General features: G+C 43.3%; 1 non-coding gene across 1 annotated transcript; it reads left to right on the top strand.

Annotated features, from left to right (window-relative positions):
* The first annotated feature begins 883 nt into the window (after positions 1–883).
* On the top strand, positions 884–991 carry LOC114927797 (small nucleolar RNA R71). The gene has a single exon (XR_003818893.1). It is a non-coding gene; the product is annotated as a small nucleolar RNA R71 (small nucleolar RNA).
* The last annotated feature ends 14,794 nt before the right edge of the window (positions 992–15,785 follow it).

The raw sequence follows: 15,785 nt of genomic DNA on the forward strand, positions 1-15,785 counted from the left end.
TCTCATTTTGAGCCTCAGATTCCCATGGTTCCTCCTTGGGGAACTCGTTGGAGGCCAGTGGACGTCCATTGAGGTCTTCCTCAGTGGCATTCACTGCCTCTTCTTCCTCCCAAAATTCGGCCATGTTGATGGCCTTGCACTCTCCTTTTGGATTTTCTTCTGTATTGCTTGGAAGAGTACTATGAGGGAGTTCAGTAATTTTCTTGCTCAGCTGACCCACTTGTCCCTCCAAATTTCTAATGGAGGACCTTGTTTCAGTCATGAAACTTTGAGTGGTTTTGATTAGATCAGAGACCATGGTTGCTAAGTCAGAGTTATTCTGCTTAGAACTCTCTGTCTGTTGCTGAGAAGATGATGGAAAAGGTTTGCTATTGCTAAACCTGTTTCTTCCACCATTATTATTGTTGAAGCCTTGTTGAGGTCTCTGTTGATCCTTCCATGAAAAATTTGGATGATTTCTCCATGAAGGATTATAGGTGTTTCCATAGGGTTCTCCCATGTAATTCACCTCTTCCATTGAAGGGTTCTCAGGATCATAAGCTTCTTCCTCAGATGAAGCCTCCTTAGTACTGCTTGGTGCATTTTGCATTCCAGACAGACTTTGAGAAATCATATTGACTTGTTGGGTCAATATTTTATTCTGAGCCAATATAGTATTCAGAGTGTCAATCTCAAGAACTCCTTTCTTCTGACTAGTCCCATTGTTCACAGGATTTCTTTCAGAAGTGTACATGAATTGGTTATTTGCAACCATTTCAATCAGCTCTTGAGCTTCTGTAGGCGTCTTCTTCAGATGAAGAGAGCCTCCAGCAGAGCTATCCAAAGACATTTTGGATAGTTCAGAGAGACCATCATAGAAAATACCTATGATGCTCTATTCAGAAAGCATATCAGAAGGACACTTTCTGATTAATTGTTTGTATCTTTCCCAAGCTTCATAGAGGGATTCTCCTTCCTTCTGTCTGAAGGTTTGGACTTCCACTCTAAGCTTACTCAATTTTTGAGGTGGAAAGAACTTTGCCAAGAAGGCATTGACTAGCTTTTTCCAAGAGTCCAGGCTTTCTTTAGGTTGTGAGTCCAACCATGTCCTAGCTCTGTCTCTTACAGCAAAAAGGAATAGCATAAGTCTGTAGACCTCAGGGTCAACCCCATTAGTCTTGACAGTGTCACAGATTTGCAAGAACTCAGCTAAAAACTGATGAGGATCTTCCAATGAAAGTCCATGGAACTTGCAATTCTGTTGCATTAGAGAAACTAATTGAGGCTTAAGCTCAAAGTTGTTTGCTCCAATGGCAGGGATAGAGATGCTTCTCCCATAAAAGTCGGGAGTAGGTGCAGTAAAGTCACCCAGCACCTTCCTTGCATTGTTGGCATTGTTGTTGTTTTCGGCTGCCATAGGTTCTTCTTCTTTGAAGATTTCTGTTAGGTCCTCTACAGAGAGTTGTGCTTTGGCCTCTCTTAGCTTTCTCTTCAAGGTCCTTTCAGGTTCAGGATCAGCCTCAACAAGAATGCTTTTGTCTTTGCTCCTGCTCATAAGAAGGAGAAGGGAACAAGAAAATGTGGAATCCTCTATGTCACAGTATAGAGATTCCTTTAGGTGTCAGAGGAGAAGAAAAGTAGAAGACAGAAATAGAAAATTCGAACTTATCAAAGAAGATGGAGTTCGAATTTTGCATTAAGGAATAGTGTTAGTCCATAAATAGAAGGATGTGAGAAGAAGGGAAGTAATTTTCGAAAATTAAGGAAAAGATTTTGAAAACATTTTTGAAAAACACTAATTGATTTTCGAAAATGAAAGTGGAAAAGAAATCAAGTGATTTTTGAAAAAGATTTTGAAATTAGAAATCAAAAAGATTTGATTGAAAACTATTTTGAAAAAGATGTGGTTAAGAAGATATGATTAGTTTTAAAAAAGATGTGATTGAGAAGATATGATTTGAAAAACATTTTAAGAAGATTTGATTTTGAAAATTAATGACTTGGCTATCAAGAAAAGATATGATTCAAACATTAAACCTTTCTCAACAGAAAAGGCAACATACTTGAAATGTTGAATCAAATCATTAATTGATAGCAAGTATCTTTGAAAAAGGAAAGAAATTGAATTTGAAAAAGATTTGATTGAAAAGATTTGATTTGAAAAAGATTTGATTTTGAAAACTTTTGAAAACTTGAAAAAAATTTGCATTGAAAACAAAATCTTCCCTCTTGTGCCATCCTGGCGTTAAACGCCCAGAATGGTGCACATTCTGGCGTTTAACGCCCAAAACTATACCCTTTTGGGCATTAAACGCCCAACCAGGTACCCTGGCTGGCGTTTAAACGCCAGTCTGTCCTTCTTCACTGGGCGTTTTGAACGCCCAGCTTTTTCTGTGCAACTCCTCTGCTGTATGTTCTGAATCTTCAATTCTCTGTATTATTGACTTGAGAAGACACAAATTAAAAATATTTTTGGATTTTTAATAATAAGGAAAACTCAAAATGCAACTAAAATCAAAAGAACAATGCATGCAAGACACCAAACTTAGCAGTTTGTACACTACTGACACTAATGAGAATGCACATGAGACACACGAAACACTCAAGTCAATAGAATTCAAAGATCAGAGTAAGAAATCATCAAGAATTATTTGAAGATCCTTAAGACACATGAATGAATGCATGCAATTGACACCAAACTTAACATGAGACACTAAACTCAAACAAGAAATATTTTTGGATTTTATGATTTTGTATCCTTTTTTTTTTGTGTTTTTCGAAAATAAAGTGGAAAAAGATATCAAAATTCTTAATGAGAATTCCAGGAATCATGCAATGTTTAGTCTAAGACTCCGGTCCAGGAATTAGACATGGCTTCACAGCTAGCCAAGCTTTCAAAGAAAGCTTCTGTCCAAAACACTAGACATGGCCAATGGCCAGCCAAGCCTTAGCAGATCACTGCTCCAAAAGCAAGATTGATAGAAATCAACAAGCTCTTGTGATGATAAGTTGAAACCTCGGTCCAATGAAATTAGACATGGCCTCTCAGCCAGCCAGACTTCAACAAATCATCATGAAACTTTAGAATTCATCATCAAGAATTCCGAAAAAAAAATACCTAATCTAAGCAACAAGATGAACCGTCAGTTGTCCAAACTCAACAATTCCCGGCAACGGCGCCAAAAACTTAGTGCACGAAATTGTGATCAATACTTTTTCACAACTCAAATAATCCCTAGTAATGGCCCCAAAAACTTGGTGCTCAATACCATGGCATAAACACAACTTCGCACAACTAACCAGCAAGTGTACTGGGTCGTCCAAGTAATAAACCTTACGCGAGTAAGGGTCGATCCCACAGAGATTGTTGGTATGAAGCAAGCTATGGTAACCTTGTAAATCTTAGTCAGGCAAACTCAAATGGGTATGGTGATAAACGCATAAAACATAAAGATAAAGATAGTGATACTTATGTAATTCATTGGTAGGAACTTCAGATAAGCGTATGAAGATGCCTTCCCTTCCGTCTCTCTGCTTTCCTACTGTTTTCATCCAATCCTTCTTCCTCCTTTCCATGGCAAGCTTAAGCAAGGGTTTCACCGTTGTCAGTGGCTACCTCCCATCCTCTCAGTGGAAATGTTCAACGCACCTTGTCACGGCACGGCTATCCATCTGTCGGTTCTCGATCAGGCCGGAATAGAATCCAGTGATTCTTTTGCGTCTGTCACTAACGCCCCGCCCTCAGGAGTTTGAAGCACGTCACAGTCATTCAATCATTGAATCCTACTCAGAATACCACAGACAAGGTTAGACCTTCCGAATTCTCTTGAATGCCGCCATCAGTTCTAGCCTATACCACGAAGACTCTGATCTCACGGAATGGCTGGCTTGTTTGTCAGGCGAGCGCTCGGTTGTCAGGCGATCAACCATGCATCGTGTATCAGGAATCCAAGAGATATTCACCCAATCGAAGGTAGAACGGAGGTGGTTGTCAGTCACACGTTCATAGGTGAGAATGATAATGAGTGTCACGGATCATCACATTCATCAAGTTGAAGAACAAGTGATATCTTAGAACAAGAACAAGCGGAATTGAATAGAAGAACAATAGTAATTGCATTAATACTCGAGGTACAGCAGAGCTCCACACCTTAATCTATGGTGTGTAGAAACTCCACCGTTGAAAATACATAAGAACAAGGTCTAGGCATGGCTGAATGGCCAGCCTCCCAATGATCTTAGAACTAGATGTCCAAAGATGAAAATACAATAGTAAAAGGTCCTACTTATAGAGAACTAGTAGCCTAGGGTTTACAGAGATGAGTAAATGACATAAAAATCCACTTCCGGGCCCACTTGGTGTGTGCTTGGGCTGAGCAATGAAGCATTTTCGTGTAGAGACTCCTCTTGGAGTTAAACGCCAGCTTTAGTGCCAGTTTGGGCGTTTAACTCCCATTTTGGTGCCAGTTCCGGCGTTTAACGCTGGGATTTCTGAGGGTGACTTTGAACGCCGATTTGGGCCATCAAATATTGGGCAAAGTATGGACTATCATATATTGCTGGAAAGCCCAGGATGTCTACTTTCCAACGATTTTAAGAGCGCGCCAATTGGGCTTCTGTAGCTCCAGAAAATCCACTTCGAGTGCAGGGAGGTCAGAATCCAACAGCATCTGCAGTCCTTTTTAGTCTCTGAATCAGATTTTTGCTCAGGTCCCTCAATTTCAGCCAGAAAATACCTGAAATCACAGAAAAACACACAAACTCATAGTAAAGTCCAGAAAAGTGAATTTTAACAAAAAACTAATAAAAATATACTAAAAACTAACTAGATCATACTAAAAACATACTAAAAACAATGCCAAAAAGCGTACAAATTATCCACTCATCACCTGGCATCAGCACAGACCTGTGCGCACGCACACGTTGGGAAGGATCGTTTGTTGGGGATGCTCGCACAGCTTGTGCGAATGAATAGCTTTTGAAAGTTTTGGTACCTGTGCGTACGCACACTCTTGTGCAGACGCACACGCCCTGTTTCTCAAATTTTGCTTTGTTTTCAACTATTTCACCTTCCCAATGAGGTTGTAGTCCTCCATAACACCTTTTTAAGACTTTTGGGCATTTTTTTGGGTGCTCAAACATGGGAAATAGTTTAAGGGTTTTATATACTATTATTTTGGAAAAGTTCGCAGACGGAGGACTAGGTTTCTGTTCTATTGGGGAAGGTTTGATGATGTGTGATGAATGGTTCCTGAATGAGATGCGAGATCAAGGAACTGAAATGTAAAGGGACAGTGGTTGAAAAGAGTCAAGGACTTTGAATGAAGTGATGGATCCATTTTGTACTAAAATGTTTTTGAAAATCACTGTACTACTATTTTATACTGAGATTATGAGACCCTATGCGCCCGGCAGAGACGATGGATAATCCCGCCTGTCAAGGTAGCGGCGGCGGCGTAAGGACGGTGGTTAATATTGCTTGCGCTTAGATGTGAGGAGAGAGGCAAGAGATCCCGCTCACATCCCTTCAGATCATCAGAGCGTACAGGCGTAAAATCCTGGATAGTTGATGAGCGGATATTTTATACGCTTTTTGGGGATAATTTCATGTAGATGTTAGCATGTTTTTATTAGTTTTTAATAGAATTTTATTAGTTTTTAAGCAAAAATCATATTTCTGGACTTTACTATGAGTTTGTGTGTTTTACCATGATTTCAGGTATTTTCTGGCTGAAATTGAGGGAGCTGAGCAAAAATCTGAGTTAGGCTGAAAAAGGACTGCTGATGCTGTTGGATCCTGACCTCCGTGCACTCGGAATGGATTTATTGAAGCTACAGGAGTCCAATTGACGCGCTCTCAATTGGGTTGGAAAGTAGACATCGAGGGCTTTCCAGAAATATATAATAGTCCATACTTTTCGCGAAGATAAATGACGTAAACTGGCGTTCAACGCCTGTTCCATGTTGCAGTCTGGCGTCCAGCGCCAGAAACAGGTTACAAGTTGGAGTTCAACGCCCAAAACACGTTACAACCTGGCGTTCAACTCCAGAAACAGCCCAAGCACGTGAAAGGCTTAAGTCTCAGCCCCAGTACATACCAAGTGGGCCCCAGAAGTGGATCTCTGCACCAATTATCTTCTTTTACTCATTCTCTGTAAACCTAGGTTACTAGTTTAGTATTTAAACAACTTTTAGAGACTTATTTGGTACCTCATGACATTTTTAGATCTGAATTTTATACTCTTTGACGGCATGAGTCTCTAAACTCCATTGTTGGGGGTGAGGAGCTCTGCAGCGTCTCGATGAATTAATGCAATTACTTCTGTTTTTCATTCAAACACTTTTGTTCTTATCTAAGATGTTCATTCGCGCTTAACTATGAAGAAGGTGATGATCCGTGACACTCATCACCTTCCTCAATCCATGAACGTGTGCCTGACAACCACCTCCGTGCTACATCAGATTGAATGAGTATCTCTTAGATTCTTTAATCAGAATCTTCGTGGTATAAGCCGGATTGATGGCGGCATTCATGAGAATCTGAAAGTCTAAACCTTGTCTGTGGTATTCTGAGTAGGATTCTGGGATTGGATGACTGTGACAAGTTTCAAACTCCTGAAGGCTGGGCGTTAGTGAGAGACGCAAAAGAATCATTGGATTTTATTCCAACCTGATTGAGAACCGATAGATGATTAGCCGTGCTGTGACAGAGCATTTGGACCGTTTTCACTAAGAGGATGGGAAGTAGCCATTGACAACGGTGACACCCTATATAGAGCTTGCCATAGAAGGAGCCTTGCATGTGGGAAGAGGATTACAAGAGAAAAGCTGAAATAAAGTAGACAAAGCATCTCTAAAAACTCCAACATATTCTCCATTATTAAAGTAACAATTATTTATTTTATGCTCTTTTATTCTTCTAATAATTCAAACTGATAATTTTAATTGATATCCTGACTAAGAATAATAAAATAAATATAGCTTGCTTCAAACCAATAATCTCCGTGGGATCGACCCTTACTCACGTAAGGTATTACTTGGACGACCCAGTGCACTTGCTGGTTAGTGGTACGAGATCATAAGAAATCTTGATTTTGATATTGGGATTCAAATTTCGTGCATCAAGTTTTTGGTGCCGTTGCCGGGGATTATTTGAGTTTGAACAACTAAAGGTTTATTTTGTTGCTTAGATTAGGAATAATTTATTTTTGTTGCTATAGAGTCATTAAATTCTGAGTCCTTTATTCCCTTTTCAAAAATTTTTTTCAAAAATATTATTTTTCTTTATCAAATTTTAAATTTTTTTCGTGAGTTTAGTGTCTTGTTCTAAGTTTGGTGTCAATTGCATATTTTGTATTTTCCTTTAAATTTTTTAATTAGAGTTCTTTGTTTTTCCTTGATCTTCAAATTGTTCTTGTCAATTTTTCTTGTTTGATCTTTGGTTTGTCTTGTTCTGTGTCTTTTCTTTTTTTCTTGTGCTTTTTTTTAAAACATTAGTTTTCAAGAATTTATTTTTATCTATAATTATAATACATCTTTAAAAGCACATTAAATTTATAGCTCAGTTGGCTAGAGTGTTGGCTTATGCTCTTGGCAATTGGGTATCTTCTTTTTAAATCTTTTTCAAAAATAATTTTTCTTGATTTAATCTTGTGCCAAACTTTAAGTTTGGTGTTTTCTTGTTAATCTTTTCATAATTTTCAAAAATCTTATTAAAGTTTTCTAAAAATTTTAAGTTTGGTGTTCTTTCTTTTGTTCTTGTTGTTCTTGTGAATCTTTAAAGTGTTCTTGAGTCTTCTTTGTGTTTTGATCTTAAAATTTTTAAGTTTGGTGTTCCTTGGTGTTTTCCCTCCAAAAATTTTCGAAAACAAGGAGCATTAGATCTAAAAATTTTAAGTCCGGTGTCTTTTGTGTGTTTTTCTCTTTCATCAAAAAATTTAAATTAAAAAAAAATATCTTTTCTAACTATTTTTAAGCATATTTTTGAATTTTTTTTATTTTTCAAATTTCAATTTCAAAATTTTATCTTATTGTTCATACCCTGACCGAGGTCCTCCAACTCGGCAAATTCGTAAGAGGTCCGACCTTGTCCCAAAGCTCACACCTAAAGGTCGGACCTCGGACAAAGAGCAAGGAAGGCCCATCAAAAGGAACGCAGCCCAAACCTAAAGGCCGAAAAGGCCTAGAAAAGGCGGTTCCACAAAGATAGAGATAAAACTCCCAAAGATAAGATAAGATAAGAATATCTTATCCAGGGAAGATCACGGCCAACTACTATAAATACACTGGAGCACCCAGGTATGGCATTCATTCCACATCTACACATATCTGCTTGGACCCATGCTAACTTAAGCATCGGAGTGTCATTGCAGGTACAACCACCAACCATTCCGCATATCAAGCTCGGGTCACCGAACCCCCACCTCGGGCTTCTCCAAGACGACCGAGCTACACGTTTCAGGCAAACCCTCGGAACATTGGCGCCGTTGCCGGGGACCTGGAAGTCATCCCTCTACCATGGCGGACGACCCTCTCAACAATGACCACGCTGCATCTGAACAAGAGGACGAAATTGACACCGGAGAACGACCGGACAGCCCTCTATCACCACGCACTCCAGGAGGAAACAAACAGAATCGCCCAAAAACATCACTCCCAAACAAAGATCCACAAAATTCCGAAAAAGAGAAGAGCTCGGAAATTCTAGAAGCAGTCCGAGCACAACAAGACCGACTAAAACAACTCGAAGAGGACATAAAAAAGCAGAAAGAAACTGAACAAGATCTGAAAAGGGAAGCTCAAAAGCGCAGAGAATTAGAAGAAAAACTGCGGAAAATAGAGGCCAACCTGAAAGACCGGACAGAACGCGGCACCACCATCGAGGGCAACCACGATCCCTTCACGCAAGAGATCATGAAGGAGAAGGTACCGCGAAACTTCAAACCACCCGATATGGACCTCTACGACGGCACCACCGATCCACGTCATCACCTCAGCAACTTCAGAAGCAGAATGTACCTAGTCGACGCCTCCGACGCGATTCGGTGCAAAGCCTTCCCCACCACTCTCACCAAGTCAGCCATGAAGTGGTTCGACAACCTGCCACCAAGATCAATCACCAGCTTCGAAGACCTAACCAAAAAATTCCTAACAAGATTCTCTATTCAAAAGGACAAGACAAAACATGCCCCCAGTCTACTCGGGATCAAACAAGGTAACCAAGAAACTCTCCGAGAATACATGGAGCGATTCAACAAAGCCTGCCTGGACATACAACACTTGCCCACTGAAGCAGCCATCATGGGACTAGCAAACGGCCTAAAAGAGGGACCGTTTAGCCAATCTCTATCCAAACGATACCCGACCTCCCTATACGAGGTGCAGGAGCGGGCAGAAAAATATATCAACATGGAGGAAACCTCCCAGCTAAGAGACTCTTCTAGGAAGGAACCAACCTACCCACTCCGAGACCGGGATCGGGAACAGAAGAAGAAAGAAGAACCCAACTCGGACAAGCCACGGAAGTACCACAACTACACCCCCCCTCCAAGTCTCCCTGGTAGACGTCTACAGAGAAGTATGCCACACCAAAAAGATCCCACCGCCCCGACCGCTAAAACACAAGAAAGCGGGGAGAGATCGGTCCGAATACTGTGAATATCACAAGCTCTACGGTCATTCTACTAACGACTGCTACGACCTAAAAAATGTTATAGAAAAGCTAGCCAGAGAAGGAAAACTCGACAGATACATAGCAGAGAAAGGAGAAGAGACCAGGAAGAGAAGGCGGGGAGACAACGAAGATCGGGCCGAACAAACCCCGCGAACCCCTGAAAGACATGTTCACATGATAAATGGAGGTTTTGCAGGCGGAGGAACATCCAAATCCTCGCGAAAAAGACACCTCAAAGAAGTCTATCACGTCCGAGAAGACAGTCCCCTGCCCGAATTACCTACTATCTCATTTACCCGAGAAGATGCTCAAGGGATAATTCCCGGACACGACGATCCAATGGTAATCACCATTATCCTAGCAAACGCCAACTTACATCGAACCCTGATTGACCAGGGAAGCTCAGCAGATATCCTGTTCAAAACGGCCTTCGACAAGCTCGGACTTGAAGAAAAAGAACTAAAGGCCTATCCCACCGACCTATTTGGACTAGGGGATACTCCGATCCATCCCTTAGGATACATCTCGCTACACACTACCTTTGGAAGAGGCGAGCAATCTAAAACATTAAGCATCGACTACATTATAGTCGACGTCACTTCAGCATACAATGCCCTCATTGGGCGACCGACCCTAAACAGACTGGCGGCTATAGTCTCGACCCCACACCTCTGTATGAAGTTCCCTACCGCAAAAGGAATCGCTACCCTAAAAGGCGACCAAAAACTAGCGCGGCGATGCTACAACGAAAGCCTGAGCCTAAAAGGGAAAGAGGTCAACACAATAGAACTCGGACGAGTTCAATCCCGAGAAGATCTTCGGCCACAACCAGAGGGAGAAACCGAAAAAGTCCAGATTGGGAACACACCTGAAAAAATAACAAACATAGGAGCAAACCTCGAAACGGGCCTAAAAGAGAAACTCATAACCCTCTTAAGAGAGAATTCCGACCTCTTCGCCTGGAAAGCCTCCGACATGCCAGGCATAAGCCCCGACCTGATGTGCCATAAGCTATCAGTTTACCCGGGATCCCGACCTGTCCAACAAAGACGCCGGAAGCTCGGACCCGAGCGCATGCAAGCAATAGAAGAACAAGTACAAGCACTGCTAGATGCAGGGTTCATTAGGGAAGTAAAATACCCCCTATGGCTCGCAAACGTGGTCCTGGTAAAAAAGCCCAACGGAAAATGGAGGATGTGCGTCGATTACACGGATCTCAACAAAGCCTGCCCCAAAAACCCATATCCACTACCAAACATCGACGCATTAGTAGACGCAGCCTCAGGCTATAGATATCTCTCCTTCATGGACGCGTACTCGGGATACAATCAAATCCTGATGTACGGACCCGACCAAGAAAAGACCTCGTTCATAACCCCAAGGGCAAACTACTGCTACGTAGTAATGCCCTTCGGGCTGAAGAACGCAGGGGCAACCTACCAGAGGCTAATGAACAAAGTGTTCTCAGAGCACATCGGACTACAGCTGGAGGTGTACATCGACGACATGCTGGTAAAGACACAAGAAGACAGAAACTTGCTGACCGACCTCACCAGTATCTTCGGCACCCTCAGAAAACACAACATGAGACTTAACCCGACAAAGTGCACCTTCGCCGCAGAAGCCGGAAAGTTCTTAGGCTTCATGCTGACTCAAAGGGGCATCGAAGCATCCCCGGACAAATGCCAAGCGATACTCAATATGAAGAGCCCGACGTGTGTCAAAGAAGTACAACAACTAAATGGAAGGCTAGTCGCCCTATCAAGATTCTTGGCAGGATCAGCAATAAAGTCACTACCTCTCTACTCACTCCTAAAGAAAGGGAAACCCTTCTCATGGACCCCGGAGTGCGAAAAAGCCTTTCAAGAATTCAAGGAATTCCTCGGGCAGCCACCAATCCTAACCCGACCTTTAAAAGGAGAAGAACTCGTACTATACCTCTCGGTTGGAAATCGAGCAGTCGCTTCAGCGTTAATACGAGAAAATGACCGAGGACAACACCCCATATACTTTGTAAGCAAGGCACTACAAGGGGCCGAATTAAACTATCAGAAGATAGAAAAATTCGCCTACGCCCTAGTGTTCACAGCTCGGAGGCTCCGTCCCTACTTTCAAGCCCACACCATCAAAGTCCGGACAAACCAACCCATGAGACACATCCTCCAAAAAACAGACCTGGCAGGACGAATACTGCAATGGGCGGTGGAACTGTCCGAGTTCGACCTCCACTATGAAACCCGGACTGCCATAAAATCTCAGTATCTAGCCGACTTCATCGCAGAATACACTGAGACCCCTGGAACCCCACTCTCATGGAACCTGTATGTCGACGGGTCCTCAAACAAAACTGGAAGCGGAGCCGGGGTTATACTCGAAAGCGACCAAGGAACGCGGATAGAACTATCCCTAAAATTCGAGTTCCAGGCTTCGAACAACCAAGCCGAATACGAGGCCCTACTAGCAGGTCTAAAGCTAGCCGAAGAGGTCGGAGCCCAGAAAATCACGATCTTCAGCGACTCCCAGGTCGTCACATCACAAGTAAATGGAAGTTACCAGGCCAAAGACCCAACTATGAAAAAATACCTAGACCAAACACAGGCACAATTACGCCACTTTTCAGAAATACAGATTCAACACATACCTCGGGAACAAAACGCCCGGGCAGACGCCCTCTCGAAGCTTGCCAGCACCAAGCCCGGAGGCAACAACAGAAGTCTCCTCCAGGAAACCTTACAATCCCCCTCCGTGTTAAGAAAGGAAGAAGCGCTAAACATATCTAACCAACAGCAAGGATGGATGACCCCCATACTCAACTACCTGAAATCGGGAACTCTCCCCTCCGAAAGGAAGGAAGCTAGAAGACTCACGAAAGACGCCCAGAATTATACACTGATTCACGACATATTATACAGAAGAGGATTCTCAAACCCCCTCCTTAGGTGTATCCCGACCTCAGAAACAAAGAGCGTCCTCGAAGAAGTCCACGGAGGCATGTGTGGGAACCACCTCGGAGCTCGAGCATTATCCAAGAAAGTAGTCCGAGCCGGGTTCTACTGGCCGACTCTGCAAAGAGACGCAACGGAATTTGTGAAAATATGCCCCCCTGCCAAAAACACGCCAATTTTCACAAAGCACCACCCGAAGACCTTATCAGCGTCACCGCACCATGGCCCTTCGCAAAATGGGGACTTGACCTACTCGGCCCGTTCCCCCAAGGACCGGGGCAAGTCAAATACCTCATAGTAGGGGTCGACTACTTCACAAAGTGGATCGAAGCTGAACCCTTAGCCACCATCACGGCTCAGAAAAGCCGCAAATTCCTATACAAAAACATCGTCACAAGGTTCGGAGTCCCCTACTCCCTCACCACAGACAATGGAACACAATTCACAGACACAAGTTTTCGGAACTTGGTGGCCGAGCTAAAAATCAAACAGCAATTCACCTCAGTCGAGCACCCACAAGCCAATGGACAAGCAGAGGCCGCAAATAAAGTCATCTTGGCCAGGTTAAAACGAAGACTCCAAGAGGCCAAAGGGGCATGGGCCGAGGAGCTCCCCCAGGTACTATGGGCATATCGGACAACTCCACACTCTACAACGGGAAAATCGCCATTCCGACTAGCTTACGGGATGGAGGCAATGATTCCTATCGAAATAGATGAAGGGTCACCCAGAGTCATCTTCTACAACGAAGAAGGTAACCCGCAGGCACAAAAGGAAGAACTCGACCTCCTCCCCGAGGTCCGAGAAAGAGCCCGGATCCGAGAAGAAGCCTTAAAACGGCGAACGGCCCTCAGATACAATCAGAAAGTAATAAAGCGAAGCTTCTCCATTCACGACCTGATTCTAATCCGAAATGACATCGGAACACAAAAGTCGGGAGAAGGAAAGCTAGCTGCAAATTGGAAAGGACCCTACAAGGTAACAGAAGTCTTAGGAACAGGCTATTACAAAGTATCCGACCTAGAAGGCAATGAGCTGCCCAGGGCCTGGCACGCCTGTAATCTAAGACGATACTACAGCTAGAAAAATATAACCCGAGGTGTACTCTTTTTCCTACAAGGGTTTTTTAATGAGACACCCGGTCAAGAAAGGCACCCGACCTAGCCAAGGGTAAACACTCTGTAAATATTCTTTCTTTTTTAATACTAATCAAATTTTTCTCTTTTCTTTCTCCTTCTTCTTCCTCATGATGAAACAAATCCTGGAAAGTACCCCGCCAAGGCGCATTAATTTATGCTCGGCAAAACGCAAAAAATCATTGCCAAGAGACCACACAAGGTCGGCAAAGATAAAGCGACGAGGTTCAAATTAATGTGAGAAGTTATAAAGCAACTCTGAAAAGGCTCAAAAAGCCAAATAAAAAGAGATTACAAAAATAACTTAAAAGGCCGACCAACGACAAGGTCGGACCCAACAAAGGGAAGTACTCGACCGCCCCCCGAGGTCCGAGAAAAAGCCCGGATCCGAGAAAGAAGCCTTAAAACGGCGAAAACAAAGATTTCGAAAACGCTTACTAAAAAGTTGCTATACAAAAACAACTAAAAAGTACAAGCGAAAAAACGAAATCAAAGGAAAGGGTAAAACAAAGTTTCAAAAAAAAAAAAAAGCGCTAGCTAAAAGGTTGTTATCCAAAAACAACTAAAAAGCATAAAAGCGGAACAAAAAGTCAAAACGCGAACAAACACCGCATAATAAGCTAAAAAAGTTACTACAAGTAGCTAATAGCAAAAAGGTGTCCAAAGCATTCGCAGAAACCATCCAAAAAAAGAGCCCACAGGCCGGGCAAAAAACCAAAGATAAAAGGATTACAGAGAATCAAGATCCTTTCCGGACTCCACATCGGTAGAAGGCTGCGGAGGAAACATAGAAATCGGGATAGCATTGACGGCCCCGTCATCTCGGTTTAAAACCTCCACACCAGATCCATCCCCGGCCAAAGGTAAAGTCGGGTTCGCAACCGGAACCTTGGGGTCAGACACCGGAACCTCATCCTCGTTGGGAGCAGGAACAATCTTTCCCTCCACAACAACGTTATCCGTACTGAATAAGCTCAGATCCAGGTCAGGAGCAAGAACCCGGACCTGAGCCTTCAAATTTTCAAACATAGCATCCATACCCTTAGCCACATGACCTTCTAGCTCGTAAAAATCATCCTGAGCGGATTGCAATCTCTCCTTTGTCTCCACAAGCTCAGCATATGTCCGAGTATAACTCTCCCTCGCCGCCTTCGCCATCTCCTCAGATGCATTCGCTGCCGCCACAGCCGCGGTAGCTTTAGCTTTCTCTTTCTCCAAAGATGCCTCCAGCTCAGTAATCCTAGCAGCCTTCAGTTCACTAATCCTCTCGAACTCAGACTGAGCCTTCTCAAGTCGGGAACTGGTCGCACCAAGGGGGGATTTCTTGAACTCCCGGGCAATAGCGGCATGAAGACTAGCCATCCGGACACAGCTCCGCGCCATATACTGAAAATGGTGCTCCATAGACACATCATCAGTAGAAATAAAAGTCTGAGGGAGAATATGCTGTTCAACCCAACCAAGAGCATCAAAATCCTTATCATTAAAACCCGCAAGCTCTTGAGAGGTCTTCTGCCTCTTGGGAGGAGGACCCGAGGACGAAGGCGGAGAAGAGTTTCCGGGTCCAGAGGTTGGAGGATCTTGATTTATAGGTCGGAACTGGGGAGTCGGAATAGTCTTCGACCGAGTAGTGACACCCACAGTAGTCTTCTTCGGAGAAGATCGGGCAGAAGCCTCCCCAGCCTCGATATTTCGAGCAGCCACAGACTTCTTCGTCCGACGAAGGTACTTCATGGAATCCGCCTGAGAAGACATCTCTGCAGAAATAAAAGAAAAGGATTACCACAACAGAAATTCCACCAAAACAAGCAAAGCCAAAGTACTAAAAAAAGATGAATCTCGGAGAGGTCGGGAACTACCTAACTCGGAACGGAGAAGGCTTGGATCTCCCAACATTTTCTTCGTGTCCAAGTGAGGTGCCCGACCCCATAAACTGCTTACCACACCCACAAAAGCCTGCTCCACCTCATCTAGACCCTCAAGGGTATACTTAGTAGACACTACATTCTCCTGCCAACAAAGAGGAAAAGAAGGCTCCCCACTCTCATCTAG

This window comes from Arachis hypogaea, chromosome 5, assembly GCF_003086295.3.
Source record: "Arachis hypogaea cultivar Tifrunner chromosome 5, arahy.Tifrunner.gnm2.J5K5, whole genome shotgun sequence".
Taxonomy (NCBI): domain Eukaryota; kingdom Viridiplantae; phylum Streptophyta; class Magnoliopsida; order Fabales; family Fabaceae; genus Arachis; species Arachis hypogaea.